Source organism: Haliotis rufescens, unplaced genomic scaffold (assembly GCF_023055435.1).
Source record: "Haliotis rufescens isolate VD_foot unplaced genomic scaffold, xgHalRufe1.0.p SCAF_12, whole genome shotgun sequence".
NCBI classification, from domain to species: Eukaryota; Metazoa; Mollusca; class Gastropoda; order Lepetellida; family Haliotidae; genus Haliotis; species Haliotis rufescens.
This window is the reverse complement of record NW_025963802.1, coordinates 10,425,359-10,444,786: the sequence shown is the minus strand read 5'-3', so window position 1 is coordinate 10,444,786 and position 19,428 is coordinate 10,425,359. Positions and strand designations below refer to the sequence as shown.

Below are 19,428 nucleotides of genomic sequence, written 5' to 3'. Positions count from 1 at the left end.
TTTACTGAGAAAACAGATATACGTTATGTTGGACTTCCTACTTGATAACATTTATTTATTTAGGCATGAAATAGGACTTTCCCTTTATGTCGAGCTATATTCCAGCGGCTGTACTTTTGGTGTTTAAGACATCTATGTAAATATATATGGGTGGTGTAAAAGGCATCCACATATGAATTAACACGTTACCTCTGTTTCTCTTGTGTGCTACTTACCACCAACATGACCTGCACAGTTATGTAACAAATTAAACCATTTTGGAAATTACACATATTCAAAAATATGTTTCTTTTGACGTTCTTTTACAAGAGAGACAAACGATTCAACTTAATAAATATTCAGATTTTTGTAGAGATAATGTAATAAATTAAACGTTGTAGTTAAAATACACAATGAACTGTAGAATTTGTGTTCACTTTTAATTACGTATTGCATGTATAAAAAATACCTCAGGCTCGCGTCCCTTTGAAGAATACTTAAACCTATATGATAGTGCCTTGTTGATTACAAAAATGAGCTCGTGTGTGAATGACTATGACAATTCACAACAGAGGTCATACAGGAGAGGTTTCTTGAACCACTACAACCCTTTCAACCCCTACTCTACATTCTTGTACAACGCTCTAGACATTGATCACCCCATCGAGTTCTACAGCAGCTGGTATATATCAAAAACCGTCCTTCCATCATAGCTTCATTATTTCCGCTAATTTGTAAACTATACCAATCTATGATTAAAAACGTAAGAATGTGAGGTCCTCACAATGTTCCAGCCAAAATGGCAAAATAAATTGGGTTAACTCAATTTGGGATTTTTGTCGTTGTGGCGCAAGGGCGCCGTGAAACGTGGCTTCCTTTATTCCCTATTGCTTTTATAAGTATTATCAAAGTGATTGCATTGACTTTATTTTTTATACGGTTGTTCCGTTTTTATTATTCTAGATGAACGTCACCAATCAGTACGTCTTTGCCCTAATGGAATCAGCATCCATCTGCACTGGGAATACATTAGGCGGCATGTAGATTTGCAAGAAGGAATTGTAAAACTCTGTTGTCTATAATCAAAATTTCACGTACGTTTTCCAAGGTGAATGTGCTTCGTTATATACATAGCAAAAGTTGTCTTTTACTTCATCTGCACAAAAACATTCCTCGACAATAACATGCTGGAGTGAGTGAGTGAGTTGTTTAACGCCGCTTTTATCAATATTCCAGCAATATCACGGCAGGGGGCACCAGAAACGAGTTGCTTAATTAATGAAGGCAGGGTCGACTTATTCAGTTGACTTAAGCAGTTATTCACATTTGTCGCAGCTACAATGTCAACCCTTCAAACTTCTGACTGTCTCATTATTCAACAGACAAAATATACCCCGTCTTGCTACAGTCTTGTTACGTATTTTGCATAAACTCTAAAATAGGACATACTGTAGTGCGGTAGTGTTACAATACTGTGTTGGTGTCAAAACTTTCATCAGATCCGATGATCTTCGTGATATTCATATTTGTTAAGTTTGAAAACTGTGTCACAGTGTATTTCTTTCCGACAATTGTCAACGGCGAGTGAGGGAATGAGTTGGATTATACGCCACTTTCAGCAATAATACAGCAATAAGAAGTCGGGAGACACCAAATCATCTTCACATATTTTACCCATGTGGGGAATCGAATCCATGCCTTTGTCGTGACAAACGATCAATTAAAGCTCTAGGCTGTCCCACCGCCCCTCAGCAGGTTGTAATTACGCTTCGACGAATAATCACTTAAAATACATTATTACATATACATGCAGTTTTGAGCCGCATACACAACATATAGGTGGCAAACATTACGGAATAGCTGAGCTGAGGTTCCCTTTACCAAGCTTCTATCATGCAACTTATTACCATGTTCAGGAGACATGTGCAGTAAGTGTGTGTTGTAAATATTTCTTGTCTCATTTTTTGCGTCAAAAATAGACAGACTGATATCGCTGAATAGGGTTGGGTGGCCTGCCTAAATTAAGATCTAAGTCTTATCTAGAACTTTTACCACTTTATTGAAAGATCTATAAGGATCATGATCACTTGTGAACATTGCATCTGAAAATGTCACCTTACATTGTACATATGGATAACTAGAAGTTGTTTACATGCTAACATAAAACACCTATAAATATAAATTGTTATTAATAGTTAAGTAATATAACTGCGCCAGTCACAGGGATTGGCCTCTTTCCTGTTGCCAACATTGAGCTTCCAGATAGATCCAATATATACCTGTTGCTTGACATTTTCGTTGATGAGAATTCAATCACAACAAGAAATGAAAAGAAATACAGAGTGTATGTAACTATATTTATTTATCAGGTCAATCAAATTAGTCTCCAAAAACAAGCAAAACAATGGACATTTTCACATTATGACCACACTTTGAAAGTTCAAGGACCGGGAAGTAAGTGTTGCATAGGACATTGGGGAATGAACGTTGACTTTCATACATGCCTTTCATCCACGTACAAATGTAGAGACCTTGAACTGCTGACCATGAAGGTATACTTACCCTGGACGGCCTCAGGATGTAGCTGTCATGGGCCTCAATGATATCACTTACTACAACACGAATTCGTGATAGACAGGAAATACATAAAAGGCCGTTGTCCGTATAATGTCTCTTGTTCTATATGAATGCATGCACGAGCAAAATGTATTTTTTTATTGTATCGTCAAGGAGCCAACATATTACCCGACAATGGTCTCTTTAACTGCCATTGTTCTTTTGTCAGTTTCAATCCTGCACAAAGAATTATTATGTTCACGCTTTTTTCATATGTATTTGTTTATGGCTTAGGTACAGGTATATAAGCTCCCCGATATTCAGTTTGTTCAAAACATAATCATTTTCCAGACTAAAGCAGCTAACCTTTGAGGTATCTCAACAGTAAGTACAAACGATGTTTTTGATGCCATAGGTTTTTACATGCAGAAGTAAAAACTGTATATATATGCATATGGCTCAATATTTTTTTTATTGAAAGGTATACACAAGAGTTAAATGTACTACAGTGTATAGTTTAAATATAATGCTTCTGCATAATAACCTGTTCCAAACAAAATACAGTTATGAGCTCATATTTGTCTTCAGATTAAAAACGGTTTACGGTAACACATTACGAATATATTTCTTTAAATAACTATTTCTGTAATATAATTAAGCAATTGGAATTTCATCTTTTTCAGTCAATATCGTCACCATGATTTCCCAAATTATGCTGATTGTCCTCCTCGTCAACGTTGCTGTCATTACGGCGTACCCATCGCCAAATAGCCCCATTGGTACCAACTCTTCCAACCCCTACAGTTTCTTCAACATGTTCACGCCAAGGCAGAATTCAAACAATGGTGGCTTCTTCAATCAATTGTTGAACCCTTTCAACCCCTACAACAGAATCATGTACGGATTATTCGACATTGAGCCCTTCTTCGACTTTGGATTCAGGTAAGTCACTTCCCACCATGGATTCGTTAACACAGCAAAAAAAATGCAGTTTCCGGTATCCGGATACCTGCCGGATACCACCGGACACTTACCCAAAACGCGTCCGGGTATCCGGTGGCAGATACCTTGCCGGATACCAGATCTGTGGTATCCGGCATGGACACCTCACCGGAAAGTATATCACCTGGAATCCGGGTATCCGGCACCGGATACCTCACCGGATACCTCAATCTGGGTGTCCAGGGATCCGGCACCGGATACCTCATTCTGAGTTTCCAAAAACATGTCACAATTTGGGGGGTGCATTTTGTTCAATTAAGTGTGAAACACCTAAAAATATATTGGAAACTAACCATGAAAATTGAACATTGCTGAAGGTATCCGGCAGGTATCCGGCAGGTATCCGGAAGCAATTTTTCGAGATGTCTTTCTCCTAGTAAATAATGTTAGCCTGGGCATAGCAGATAGCTGTAGTAATATTCTGTGCTATTTTAGTTGTAAATATCCCCTTGAAGTTGAGATCTATGGGCATGTACTTTTGGTGAAAACATTTTTCAAGTTCATATATATTTCAATTTAGATGTTCAGCGTATTAAATGAAAAGCATTCAGTCCTGGTATGATGGTATCCTTACATATCATCTTCATATTCCCAGTTTGTTTTAGCCTAGTGGTTGAAGCATTCGATTCACCACATGGGTACATTGCTTGGTGTCACCCATCATAATATTGTTTGAATTTTGCTCATAAAGTGGCATAACACCATACTCACTCTGACAAAAAAATGAAAGTCATTGGCTATGTGCTCACTTGGGCCTTTGTTCCTGGTGAGATTAAAAGTTTATTTTGGAACTGTATCAATACTTGTTACATCTTGACAGACGAGTTTCATTGAAGTTCGAAACAGAATATCATTAACCCAAATGGGTGCATAAGACTAATGGCATCCACAGAAAACACCCAATAAAGTACTGGTACATAAAAATATCAATGTAACTTTTCTACTGACATGGAACTAAAAACTTCGTTCAGTGAACTGTATTAATTGTAGGAAAACATTCAGGGCATTAGTATATTTGATATATGTTAGCACCTATGTTATGAATGATCAATATCATATTTCTTTAAAGAAGCAAAACAAAAAAATTGTTAAGATAAAAAATCATATTTATTGATTTTATGACATTTCATTGGTTCAGTAACCAGAGGTGTTTGCAAGAACATTCAAAAACAGAAACAGATGCTTCAATGCCATTTTCTAAATAAACAAATTAATCAAATCTCAGAAGAATTTCAAGGTAGAAGAATATCTAAAGTCAATTATGTTTGTGCAGTAAACCACAAAAGTCATTCAGATTTGTATAGTCAGCGTCAGTGTACACCACATAAACAGTCTCACTGCTGTGGTATTGATTCCTTTAGACTTGATTAATGTCGTAATAAAACAACCTACAGAATCACACTGATGTGGCATTATTCATTCAGAATCATCACTTTCTGAGGTGAACCTGTTAGTTGTTCTGGGGAGGATTATTCATCATCCGGAGAGTCCTTTGTATGACTTGTCTGATCTGGTGTCATTGTGAAATCCAGGTGCCTGAAACAATATATAACATCTTTAAAAGCTTGTTATTAAAAATATAAGAAACACACATATATTGACAAAGGGTAAAAATTTGATTTCTCAATGAGTAAGGTAATGACAATTTATCAAGCAACTGTTAACCAAACCATGTTAACCAATGTAAAAAAGCCATAGCAAACAGTAAATTGTACAGAAAATACAAAATTGTAATTGATCTTCTGAAAACAATTCCTGTAGTGCCATAAGGCAGGCTCACCTGAATTTTTCTCAAATGTTTGCATTACATCAAAACATAAGGAAAGGTAAACAAGGCAATGCAAATTGCATAAAATAGGTTCTTATACATAAAAACAGAACTAAAGTATTTGACGTAATAAGCGCCTCGCTCTAATAAGCGCCCATGGGAATATTTGCTAATATATTGGCTAGTGAACAATCCCAATTAGGACCCTTTCCAATTAATCAATGTATACAAGACTTATTTATTTGCGTATAATACACACTTGTGTGTGATATGCATTATCATATTTTTATCATTTATCCTATCTTTAATTCAGATTAACAATAACGGCAAAAACTGCCAAATATATTGGTCAAGTGTAATCATAATTTAAGTAGTTCTATTTGGTTTTGGAACTTTTCAAGGGTAATTGTAAATCATTTGATTGTTATAAAGTTACACAGTATTGCATCTATCGTCTGTTTCTAAATACAGTGGAACCTATCTTTGACTTGTGTGACATAATTGAATCATACCCCAAGTTCATTATGCATTGTTATGCATCTGCACAGAGTGGTCAAAGTCCTTGTCACACACATAGTTTGCTACAAGGCAGAATCCAATAAGTACAGTTGAGACATCAGGCTGTATCCAGACAAACTGTCTGATAACCTCAAGTATGGTCTTGGTCGCATCAAGGGATGTAGCTAATCCTAAATAAACATTAAACAAGTGACATAATCTCTTCTACAGAACACTTGATCAAAGCCTGCCCCACCTTTGATGTTTATCATCTCGTTACGCTCACAACAGCTCATTAGCAAGATGAGCTCAATGTCAACTCATGGTGGATTAGGGATTAACAGGGCAATAAGTGTCAGGTGGGTATTATCACTTGCAATTGTCTGTTAATTACTTAATTGAGTAGTGACGGCTTAATTAGTTTCCAACCACACTGACTGTTATGTTACTTATCAAGTCAGTTTACTGGTAACATGTGTCTGTGGACCAAGGAAATGTATCATGCCAGATACTTAAAAAGTTCTACTCATAAGTAATAAAATAATGACAGTTTTGATATGCAATTCTCCCTACAAAGACATTTAACATTTGATATACATAAACTGTCTGTTGAAGCTATGATGATGCTAATATACAAGTCGCACTAAACAACCTATTCATATACTGGTACCTAGCCAAACAAACATAATTTTTTTTATGTGTATGCACATGCTTGTACACATATACCTCTACTGGCATATCACACATACAAACAATCATTAGATGGATGTAATCGTTCAAAAATATTTTACATACAAAAACAAGTGAACAGATTCTGTAATTGCATGGTTAATATTGGGAGATGTTTTAGCATTTCCATTTTCACAGAATCGAAGGCATATCCTTTCATGACTCAGATCAGCTTGTAGTGATTTAAATTCACATAAAACTGATTCATGTCAAATGACCTATCCCGCATGTGTGGGACCTGTTATAAAAATACCATTCATTACTTATTTGTGTGTCCAAATTATGCTATTATTAGAAATAATAGGTATTATTATACAGCATGGATATGATATAAGAAAGCTTTATATGGAATTGTTGAAAATTATGTACAGGAAAACTTGAAATAAATCAATCAATACGTGCATTTATCTCAGAATCTGGTAGATTTAATCAATATGGACTTCTCCTTCATTATCTACTTATAATCAGATGATTACATTATTGCTCAACTGATAGTTTGCAATAGTATAGAATTAGTATTTTATTAATACTTATTTTGTATTTCAGCATCATTTAGATAAGCCATCGGCTTGTTTGCAAATCCAGTTCACTATAAAAAAAATATATGTTTAAAACACATGTAGTAGAACATATTGCAATAGTTAAGACCCGAAAAGAAGTTATGTGTAGGATCTTCAAAATGGTATCCACAAGAGCAGGTTGTAGAATCATGTTGGTGTTTGTTGTTTAACTCTGCACTCAGCCATATTCCAGCTATATGACGGCGGTCTGTAAATAATCAAGTCTGGACCAGTCTATCCAGTGATTGACATCATGAGCATCGATCCACACAATTGGGATACAATGACATGGATCAACCAAGTCAGGGAGCCTGATCACCCGATCCATTAAGTTATCTCTCACAACTAGCATAGGTTGATCATGTTGATGGGGACTAACTTCAACCTGGAATCCCCACGTGAGTAAGTATGCGGCTGTTAGCTTTGTTTGATGTTTAACGCCACACTCAGCAATATCGCAGCTATGTGGCAGGAATCAAACCTGGGTCTTCAGCACGAAGAGTGAACGCTTCAACCGCTAGGCTACCCCACCACCAAAAATTCCCCCATGATAAAGTTGTCATCATGGTTATTGTTCAACTTGTTCAAGTGAAAATGTTCATACCCTTAAAATGTCTTTTCTTCCACTTCACGATGATCTCTGATGCAAAACTTCCCTGTTATTAAAGCTGTTCTTGATTCTTCACATCTGGAAAAATATGTTGAGGCTATTAATCATTCTCACAGAGTACAGGGAGTATATGAAATAAGACAGTGAGTCACATTAGCAAACAAATTATCCAGTTAAAGTAAACATATTTCTACATTATATACATAAGCAAATACTAACATATGATAGACAGGCTACTTGTCATATAAAAATATAATTATACATTTACTTACATGTTGGCTATAAAAGTTAATGTGTCACATGTGACAGGCTTACATGTGGTAAATTACTTTAATACGTGATCATTGTAATATTCACATATTCCTTACCTTAATGTGTCACTTCAGCTGCCAGCATGACCTCAGCTGCAATCTCAATATTTGGCCAGTTTTGACGAAATGACCGATCGTGTTCAGTGTATAAGCTGGGCCTCGTCTCTAATATAACTTGGCGCAAGTTGACGACGCGCATAGAGAGCCGGGAACCAGCTTATGTCGGGTTAACCTGGTTCCCGGCTCCCTATGCGCGTCGTCAACTTGCGCCAAACAATAATGTGATATTAGAGACGGGGCCCAGCTTAGTGTTAACCCGGAACAAGCCATTTTACCCATATTCCCCTACGGTCCAGGGCGCCATTTTAGAACATGGATGTAAACAAACCTCGTGTATCGATATACACTGTGATTCTTGATTACGATAAGCTTACCTCGTGTATCGATACATTGTTCTCATTCACCTCCACCACGGAAATGCCGGCCGAAGTTCCTCTCAGCCATCCACAACGCGAAAGTCAACAGTATTTGGAAAGGCGATTGGCATTGCCAGGTACGTAGCAGGGCTTCGAGGCCTTATGATTTCTGTGCAGAGATCTTATGGAACGGATTGATGTAGATATTTTCCTGCTCTACATACTTTACCGTAAACGCCAAGGGTCCTTTTTTTAGTATTATGGTCAACTTTTTTTGGTAGCATAAGAGGCGTAATGGATTTGTGGTCAAAACAAGATGATTCAAATTAGATCCGCTTTTTTATAGATAATGAAGAAAAGTACCAAGATCTAGGAACGATTATTAACTCTTAACTTTCGTGGGATGCTAATACAGATTATAATTTACAATAATGGCCACCAAAGACTTTATTTTTTTTACGCTTAGGATATTGTTATAATTACACTGTAATGTCCTTGTTTTGTATAAGCTTCATAACTTAATCATTCAATATTTCATGGAATGACTCTGACCTTGGCGAGGATCTTTTTTGCAACAAGTGATTCCTTATGTAAAGTGTATGTTGAATGACCCTGGCTTTGTTGTCAAATAATTGTTTGACAGTTGTTAAATATGGGGTTATGTTTTATCTCTGAATGTTTGGGATGAAATATTTTAATAAGGACAGTTCTAAGTTGGAAACTCAACTGGGGCCTTTTCAATTGAATTCAATGTACAGCATGTACAGTTTGGACATTTCTCTAATGTGAATGCTACTTATGTTTGCAGAATGTCTGGATGAATGAATGAGTCAGTCATCTGCACAGCATCAATGGAAAAAGGGAAGCAATGAGGAACAAGAGAAGAGTAGCAGTGAGTGGTAAATATTTGAAATTATTCTGTTTGGTTCATCATGTTCATGTAGCTATTCTGCAAATATTTCTTCAGTTTGCTTGTTCTTTATCACCTGTTTGCATGGATGGCCTAATTATCAAAGGCACTACAACTTGCTGTGCATAGTTGCATCTCTTGGGCTTGACAGAAACCGATGGTTGTGGGTTTGAATCGAGGGTAGCATCATACACTTGCTTGTGGGTTTCATCAAAGTGGTAAACATGTAAGACCTGCATCACTTCGGGCTTTCTTCCCACATCAAGCTTACATGCCGTGATATAACTGGAATACTGTTCAAAGAGGCGTTAAACCCAATTCACTCATTTAACACCACATCCAGCGATAGTTCGGCTAAATGACAAGGATTATAAATTAATCAAATCTCAAATCTCAACTAGACAAACCAGAGATTAATGTTATGAGCTCGATCCAGACGCACCGATGATGACTGTTATGGACAACATCCCATGTTCTTGGGTACGATTACGAGCTTTCAATGAGCCCACTTGCTACCTCATCTATTACTTTGGCTTGTATGGCAAGCATAGGTTGCTAGGAACATTTTTAAGAGATGTCAGTTAATGATTGTTTCAACTCATCAGCATGGAACAATATATATCTCAAATGTTTGGTATATAACAAAACTCAAAGATGATAAATTAAGTGAATTTGCTGCCTTTTATCTGTAAGTACATGTTGCAACAATTCTTTTCTTTTGCTACAATCTTTATACATAATTTTGCAGAAACTGAAGTCCAGCTTGAGATACCCGGATGACAGGTTGACAGTCTGGAAGGACCCTTCCAGATATCCGAAGTGATTGGCAGACAGCGATGAGGAGAGTCCTGTTATTTCAATGGGAGCCTACCGAGAAGTTATATGCCAATTGACACTGGGACACACTCACAAAAGGTGGTCAGGCAAATGTGAGAAGACCAACCAATGCCAAGTCGGAGTGGGATCCTTCAAGGACGTTGAAGAAATTATTGTCTTTGGCCATGTGGTAATCACTTGAAAGGAATGATGTTTGCGACTACTTGTCTATAAATGTGGACCCAAACACCAAATAGAATGTTCACAATTCTACTAACACAATGCAACAGGGATAGAGCCCATCTGGCCTCCCCTCATCCTGGTTCCTGTTTTTCCATGGCAATATAGAAGGAAAAGGATGTTTGAGGGCAAGTAACTCTGAACTGGTGAGCATGGTCTGCTGATGCTTTCAAGCGAACAGTTATCCCGCTCTGTTATGAGTATTGAAGAATAGGAGGAAAGTGCATACTGCATCAGGAACCATTATATGAACACTGTTCAATGTGTGATATATGCATATAAATAAAAGAAATTGATAATTTGTTTGTTGTTTGTTTCTTTAGCCAGCTGTGTAAATGGGGATTTTCCAATATTTTGCCTCAGTTTGATAGCCACAGTTATCGTATAAAACCATGCATTGCTTGGACATCTTTGGAATAACACATTGATCTGCTATGTCAAAGGTCAATGTCACAGCCAGACAAAAAAATTGTTAATGGCCAAACTCTTCCTTAGGGCAGGGATAGAAGTTGGCAACAGGTCATACACTTACTTTTTATCCCCCGGCATATAATACGGGGGATATAGTGATCAGCCTGTCTGTCCGTCTGTCCGTCCGTAATCATTTCCTTTTCCGGGGCAGGATTCCCAAACCATTCAGTGTATTTGATCGAAACTTGGCAACTCTTATCAGGCACATACTGAAGTGGTGCCTTTTGATATTTTGGGATTTTTCTAATTTTTATTTTTTTAAATTTTTATGGAATGAAGTTGGACATAGACTCAATTGGGGATGGGGTTCGTTTCCGGGGCAGAATTCGAAAACCATTCAGTGTATTTGATCGAAACTTGGCAACTCTTATCAGGCACATACTGAAGTGGTGCCTTTTGATATTTTGGGATTTTTCTAATTTTTATTTTTTAAAATTTTTATGGAATGAAGTTGGACATAGACTCAATTGGGGATGGGGTTCGTTTCCGGGGCAGAATTCGAAAACCATTCAGTGTATTTGATCGAAACTTGGCAAAGCTATCATGCACATACTGACGTGGTGCCTTTCAAATTTTTGGGATTTTTCTAATTTTTATTTTTTATTTTTTTTTAATGGAATCAAGTTGGACATAGACTCAATTGGGGATGAGGTTCATTTCTGGGGCAGAATTCGAAAAACATTCAATGTATTTGATCGAAACTTGGCATTCATATGGATGCGACCATGGTGGATCTTTTGTGGGTAAACAATGTATGCTTCTTAAAGAACATTCAACTGTTGACTCATTACATACAGAAATGGACTAGTGGTTACTTTACAGACAGCTGCCGGGGGGATATGTCATCTTTCTGATGACTCTTGTTCTCTAATGTGCCTTTTCCCGCAGAAGTCTAAATAACTCTTATACACATAGTTGTATATCATTGTCATATGTTTGTCAATATTACACTGAATGAAGCACTTTACAATTGTTTTTGAAATAGTCGCAACTGATATTGAAGGTCAAATTAGCTTTCAATGTCTTTCAGTAAAAATGTTCACAGTAACTGAGGAACAGCTCTCTGTAGTGTGATGAAATCTGGTACATGTCACCCTCAGAGTGAGGCATATTGTGTTTCAAACTTAAATGAAGCTGGTATGCTCATAACAAGTACTTGTACCTTTACAAATAATCATATTATCATCTCACTAGGACCAAAGGCCCAAGTGAGCACACAGTCGATGAGTTTATACTTTCACTCAGAATAATCTGGAAGTCTGAACATGAAATTTAAGGATATCATCATACATGTATTAGAACTGATGTTTGTTCATGAAACAGCTTAACATCTAAAAAGAATTATAGATGAAATTGAAAAAAATTGTCTTCTCCAAAAGTACATGCCCATAGATCTCAACTTTAAGGGGATATTTACAACTAAAATGACACAGAATATTACTACAGCTATCTAATATGCCCAGGCTAACATTATTTACCAGAAATAAGACATCTCGAAAAATTGCATCCGGATACCTGCCGGATACCTTCAGCAATGTTCAATTTTCATGGTTAGTTTCCAATATATATTTAGGTGTTTCACACTTAATTGAACAAAATGCACCCCCAAATTGTGACATGTTTTTGGAAACTCAGAATGAGGTATCCGGTGCCGGATTCTTGGTATCCGGTGCGGATCCTTGGACACCCAGATGGAGGTATCCGGTGAGGTATCCGGTGCCGGATACCCGGATTCCAGGTGGCATACTTTCAGGTGAGGTGTCCATGCCGGATACCACGGATCTGGTATCCGGCAAGGTATCTGCCACCGGATACCCGGACGCGTTTTGGGTAAGTGTCCGGTGGTATCCGGCAGGTATCCGGATACCGGAAACTGCATTTTTTTTGCTGTGTAAGTGATGTTTTCTGGTAACTTGTACAAATATAGAAGTGGGTAATTCAGCAAGTAACTGCTGCTTTGCGCCGCAATTCACTTCAAGCAAATTCAAGTTTTACTGCTGTGGTCAGTAAATAATCGCATCTGGGTCCCGCAAACCAGTGACAGAAAGCACAAACAATTATCCACGCAAGTGCACATCTCATTGAATCCGACCAGTTGTTTCAACTGAATCGCCTGTGACGACCATCAATATGGTGCTGGGGACAATTCTAACTCTGGTCCCCATGGGTATTTGCCTAAGACATACATGTACATGTGGATACATGCGGTTAGAACTGGCACGCTAGGGCGGCTCACGGAATCTGACCAGCTGATTCAATTGAGTCGCCTGTGACGACCATCAATGTGGTGCTGGGGACAATTCTGGTCCCCATTGGTATTTGCCTAAGACATACATGTACATGTGCGTACATGCGGTTAGAATGGGCACGCCGGGGCACGGCTCACATAATCTGACCGGATGATTCAATTTAGTCGCCTGGTCATCATGAGGATTTACCTACATGTATACAAATGTATGATCAATATGGAGTAACTCACTAAATAAGTTGATAAAATATACAGTTGTGTCATATATGACATTTTACAAAACAGTGTTGGAGATTAGAATAATAATTAACAGTCTATGTTCATTTGTTTTCAGATAAAACATTTTCCTGTACTCTTGATGGATTTTTGCTACAAACCAAAATGAAATTGAATGACAAATGGCGAAAATAAACGTTTAATCTTTCCTATTTGCGTTTGTATTAATCTACACACTGGATGCCGTGGTGTATTTACACATAACGTGACGGGGCAGTGGGTTAGCCTTGTGTAATGGCTTAAGCGTTCTCTCGTCACGATTTCCCACACGTGTAAAATGTGTGAAGCCCATTTGTGGAGTCCCCCGCTGTGATATTGCTGGAATCTTACTAAAAGAGGCGTGAAACCATACTCACTCACGCGCAAAGAGGGTTTGGGTTATCCAGGCACAGTCAGGCTGGTTAAGCAAATACTTATAAATGTCATTTGAGTTTTGTAAGCATATTGCTGACGATTTTGGCTGGGTTATATTTGAAATAGCATGTTGCTGTCGTCTTGTTTGAAGTACTTTCGTGATCACAGTGTATCAGACCCTGTACAACCAAATCAATTTCATGAAGAAATCCCTGCTTAGCGCAGATTCCTTTGAACGATTTCGACTACAAGCATGTGTTTAAATCAAACACTATCGAATAATGATAATACCAGGTGTTCGCTAAAAGGTGAGCGTATTCTGCCAATCAAGGACATTGCAAGCTACATTATCAGGCTATCAGATTGTCACAAGAGGTGTGGTGAAATAGGGTTTAACGTCACGTCGAAGATTATTGCACTTGTATAGCGACGTGCATGCACGTGTGTGTGTGTGGCTGCTTGTACTAGTCGGGACTGATGCCGATTATTAGTGCTAGCCCACTGAGATAGCATGCCGCAGTTTTACATGAACGCCCCACTCAGACACAGTATACTGACCCCGAGCCGACCAGTCCTTGATTTAGCCCCTTAATGCCGAGCGCCAGACAGGGTAACAACAAGTACCATCTTTATAACGTCTTTTGGTATGACCCGGCCGTGGACCGAACCCCGGACTTTCCGCTCTCCGGGCGGGCGCTCTACCACTAGACCACGGAGGCGGTCTCTAGATATCTGAAATATGGGCAATGTTAAATGAATAATTAATACGAAATGAGAAAAGGTTTAGTGACAATATGTTGTGGAATCGCTTATATATGATGTCAGAAACACTCATTATGATGGGCCCACCATTGTCGACTGAGCGGGTTTATGGTTTTGTTTAGCCAAGATGTGCTCCCACGAAGTGAATCCACTCACGTGACATTGACATGTATTATGTTGTTGATTGATTTTTTAAATGTCTGGCTGACCTCTTCGATGAGAGAATGAAAAGTTGTAACCAATTGCCCACTACACTCGGTTTCATTCAAAAACATAATATAATTAATTACACGTACTCTTTTGTTGCAATCTTACCCACCACATAAATTATTATACATTGACTTGGTCAGGGTAGACATTATAAAGTGATAATACTATAAATACATACTATTCATTCGTACTTGGTTACCTTTATTTATGGGGGCGGTAGGGTAGCTTAGTGGTTAAAGCATTTGCTTGTCACACCGAAGGCCCGCTTCCGATTATCCAAAAAGGTACAATATGTGAAGCCCATTTCTGATGTCCACAGCCGTGATATGTCTGGAAGCGGCGTAAAACCATACTCACTCACTATTTGAAACAATAACTTGTGAAACGAGCATAAAAAGTGTTGGCAGAAAATGAATTTGAAATGTTCATTAAGACATAGTCTACCTGATACTTTATGTATCACGATTAAACACGAGATGTATAGAATTCAAATGATCTGCAAATGAATTATTGAAAATAAAATATGATGTCAGATGCAATTTCCTATTTTGATTTGCTCCCTATCAATATGTTCACGTCTTTCTTCAGGTGAACAATTGACTTGTTTTGCATGTGTTTGTGATGGGTGCCACCGCTCGGGCAGGATATGCTAACCTTCATGCGAACACCTGGTATCAAATCAAACAAGCTTTAATTGCCACCCTCACTCGACGAGCCATAACCAACTGTAATCCGCACAGTCTCAGCAAAGAAATTCAGCATCTGAAACACTTTCCACACTGGTGGAGAAAACTCAAGAAAAACAGCAAAAAAGATCCCGTTTCCAACCAAGTCCAAACCAACCCCATTACCCATCCTCCTCCTCATCCTCGTCAGGCCCTTCCAGTCACCAGGTCAGCAGGCTGCTCACCAAGACAGCCAACACAGACGTGGCTTTCACTTCAGACAGGACACTAAAAACATGCTTCATGCCAACAGTGAAGGTCCAAACTTACACTTACAGTGACCACTCAACATATAAAAGTGACCGTGAAAATGACTGATATATTTACACGTTATGCGCGAATCAGTGAGCATGTTACTTGTTTATCCCTGATTTACAATAGTTCGCCTTAGGCGATTGCATAACGCCGCCCTTCGTTGTTGTAATGTGTCGTGATCCACACTGGACGTGTGTCAGAATATGTTTATAAGTATGATGTATGATGTATAGTATGATGTATAGATGTGGTCATATGTACTAGTATATAAAGGTTAACACATTGTTGGAGAAACATCATCATCACTTCGGTCCTACACTGAACATCCCGTGCAGCAAAGCCGAATACGCCGTTAAAAGTAAGTTTTCTCTTTTTGGAGAATGGCATCATACACTCTTAGTCAGATGTGTATCAGTCGCAAAATTGATTAACATTACATTTCTATGATTGCTTTAATATTGTATTATACACATGCTTCGTACAAATATGAATAGCATTGAAAAAAATATTATTAAAGTCTGTATAAGTCGGGTAAAGTCGGTATAAGATTAGAAGGTGACAACCGTCTGTCTCATAGTCCAGATTTAATCACAGAATTAACCCAAGACATCTTATCAGTATGTGGTATACGTTTTAAGGATCGCGATTATGTCATATTAACTATGTTATTTGTGCGCATCACAATTTAGCCACGAAAAAATTACTTCAACAAATGGGTATTCCCTGTGTGTTAAAACTAAGTTCAAAAGTTAATAATGGTGACACGTTTTGAGCACGGGCCTGTCCAGTTATAATAATATGTTCTGGACATGGCAGTCATTGCCTTCTATTTAAGCCAAACTGAATATACAATACTACGTGTCGGCCATCGCAAGAACAATTCAGTTAACCATCGCGTCTTAAGTATATACAAATAGGTAAAGTTATTCCTTTAATTATTTCAAGAGAAAAAAGTTCCCAATGAAAACGTTCAAGTCCTCATTCTGCTATAACCAATGTAACATAGCCACCTTGCAGCATCACCTCATATATGAGGATACATATGCAAAGAGGGTACTGTGTCTGTCCGTGACAGCTATTTTGGCGTTCTCCACTTAATCGTTGACTTTTGGCCAATATATGGCCAGTGTATATAACATGTGACACTATAATAAACATTATTCTCTCTTCTCTCTCTCTTCTCTATATTTTGACAGGACGAAATATGGTAACAAATGTAAAATATATATTTGGGATGTTCCTTTGGCAAGATGAGTGGAAGCTAATTGGCAATGTAATGACCTATCAGCCACTCAAGTCACCCAGTCTCAGTTATTTTGTCAGTAAAAAGTAATATTGAAATCGCCCAATAGTGTGAATAGTTTTCCCATATCAAAATATGAAACACATTAATTCTGAGAATTTTTTTTCTTCTTGCATGTATTGATATCGGCAACCATCTGGTCTCACAATACATAATAGTGCATATACTCATTCTTGGCTTTATTTTACTTCAGCCTCTTCCACAATGCAACTGAAACACGTCTTCCTTCTCCTTGTCGTCGCTGTTGCTGCCGCTAGTGCATATAGAACGGTTGGTTCTAGGAACAGATATCCATATGGTCGCTATGGTTATGGCTATGAGATTGAGTTCCCTGACTTCCCCGACTTCGAGTTCCCCCTGTACATGCTGGGACGAGGTGGTCGACGTGGAGGACGTGGAGGACGCAGGTCACAAAACACTTACAACACATTCGCCAGACTCGCTACACTGGATGCTTTAGACTTAATCTAAGGTAAATCAGATATCCCTCGTGTTGATGTCATGTTATGTTGGGATCCCGTGCTAAGATCCCGAGTACATCCTACTTGTGGTGCACACTGATTAAAGTTGGAATCGATGAAGACAGAATTTACCTATTTGTTATAACGTTGATACTCCATCAATGCTACGTTTCGGCACGGTGCTAGATTCAGGCAACAACACCAACACCGAAACGTTGCATTTAAAGAATAATGACATTGTAATATGTAAGCGAGCTCTGTATTCATTAATACTTACTTCTAAAATACCACTTCCAGATAACGTTGGGATGGGAAGTGTGGCATTGTAAATTATATACCATCATACATGTACCTTGATTGCTTAAATCGAATATATATTGCCTCATCCAGAATCGACTATTTACAGTAACAGTTTTTTGTACATGGTTATCTACTCTCTGCCTTGTTTAACGTTGCATTGATCAATTTGCACTATTCATGCAAGGTTAAATAATGCCAGATCGTTATTAAGGCTGACGAAAATGGCTTTTATCACTCCATCAATTAACATTATGTTTTCATGATCGTAGTGAATGTACGGACATGTATTTTTACACTCAATTTTTACTTTTCAGAAAAAACTACGGACTCTACACCGGCACCAGTACTCGTGCAGAAGAATCTATTTATAATTTAACTTATTTGATATTTATTTGTCCATTAAAGAATATTCAAAGAAAATAATTATTGACTTTTTTATTGCTTAATATCAAGCAGTTTTCAATGAGAAACAAAATGCAAAATCGGCAGATAATCGAGATTGATTATATTCTCTGGCGCTGGCTTTTTGAATTTGTGTTCACCAGTAATAGTAAATAATATTTTTAAAATTTAATATCTAAAATTTGATAGGATCTAGTGTATGTGTATGCCTGCGACCATCTGAGCGAACACGCAGTGTTATAGGTGTAGTACCAACATTCATCGGTATATCGGTGACAGGTGTATGTGGTATAAACAATGAGTTTCATTCCATATGTAGACATTTGCCAATATGGGAGTTCGGGATATTATGACAAAAATACAGGGAGGTGTTATTTATTGTCTAGGTTCATATCTCACAGTGAATGCAGACTGTAATTCCTCATTATTACATGTTTGAAGGGATGTTAAAACCAAACACTGCATGTAACTCCATGACAGCGATCCCACATATGGACAATGCATCGATGACACAAAAAATATGGTCCCCTTTTCAGATTATGTAACCCCGATATATAAGATCTCAAACTGAATGGTCATAGATATTCAATACGAAATAATATAAACTAAATTAACACTGCAAATACGAAAACGTCGTTTTTTCCCGTATATGGTCATTGGACGGAAAAACGACGTTATTTGGACGTTTTCAAACCATCGTTTTTCCGTCCAAATAACGTCGTTATTTGACATCGGAATTTAATGGGAGAGAACGATAGCGTTAAGCTCCTCCCTTTCTTGATTGACATTGTCAATCAAGCAACAGCGTCTACCGGTATTTCTACTTCTCAGATTTCATTGGTCAGTCCCCGCGTGTTAGATTACAGGCGCGCGTTTGACGCTGCACTCGAAGCGCTTAGCGGAAGTACTGAAATCAATCGTTCTGCGCATGCGGATTACTTAATGCCTTGACCAAATTTTCCGTTCTGTGCATGTGCGATTTCGCGTATTGTTTCCTAGATTTAATGTCACCACTATTTGACAATGGTTCATAAACACAGTCACGTGAATGTTCGGAATCGTAATGAGTAACTCCATTTAAATTGAAGAGGATCCCCAGTGATATGGGAGATTCCAAGATGAAACTATTCTATGGCTATCTAGGCTGCCACCCAAACCGATCTAAACGGGACCCGACAGCTTATTGTATGCTATATAGTCATATGGAAGTGGACAAGAACTATACATTGTATTCCGGCCGATTGTTCTTGCATTTACTTATAAGTC

General features: G+C 38.0%; 1 long non-coding RNA gene across 1 annotated transcript; it reads left to right on the top strand.

The window, feature by feature from the left end:
- The first annotated feature begins 15,947 nt into the window (after window positions 1-15,947).
- LOC124143912 lies at window positions 15,948-18,180 on the top strand. The gene is made up of 3 exons (XR_006862339.1): window positions 15,948-16,054; window positions 17,193-17,471; window positions 18,075-18,180. It is a non-coding gene; the product is annotated as an uncharacterized LOC124143912 (long non-coding RNA).
- Window positions 18,181-19,428: the final 1,248 nt, after the last annotated feature.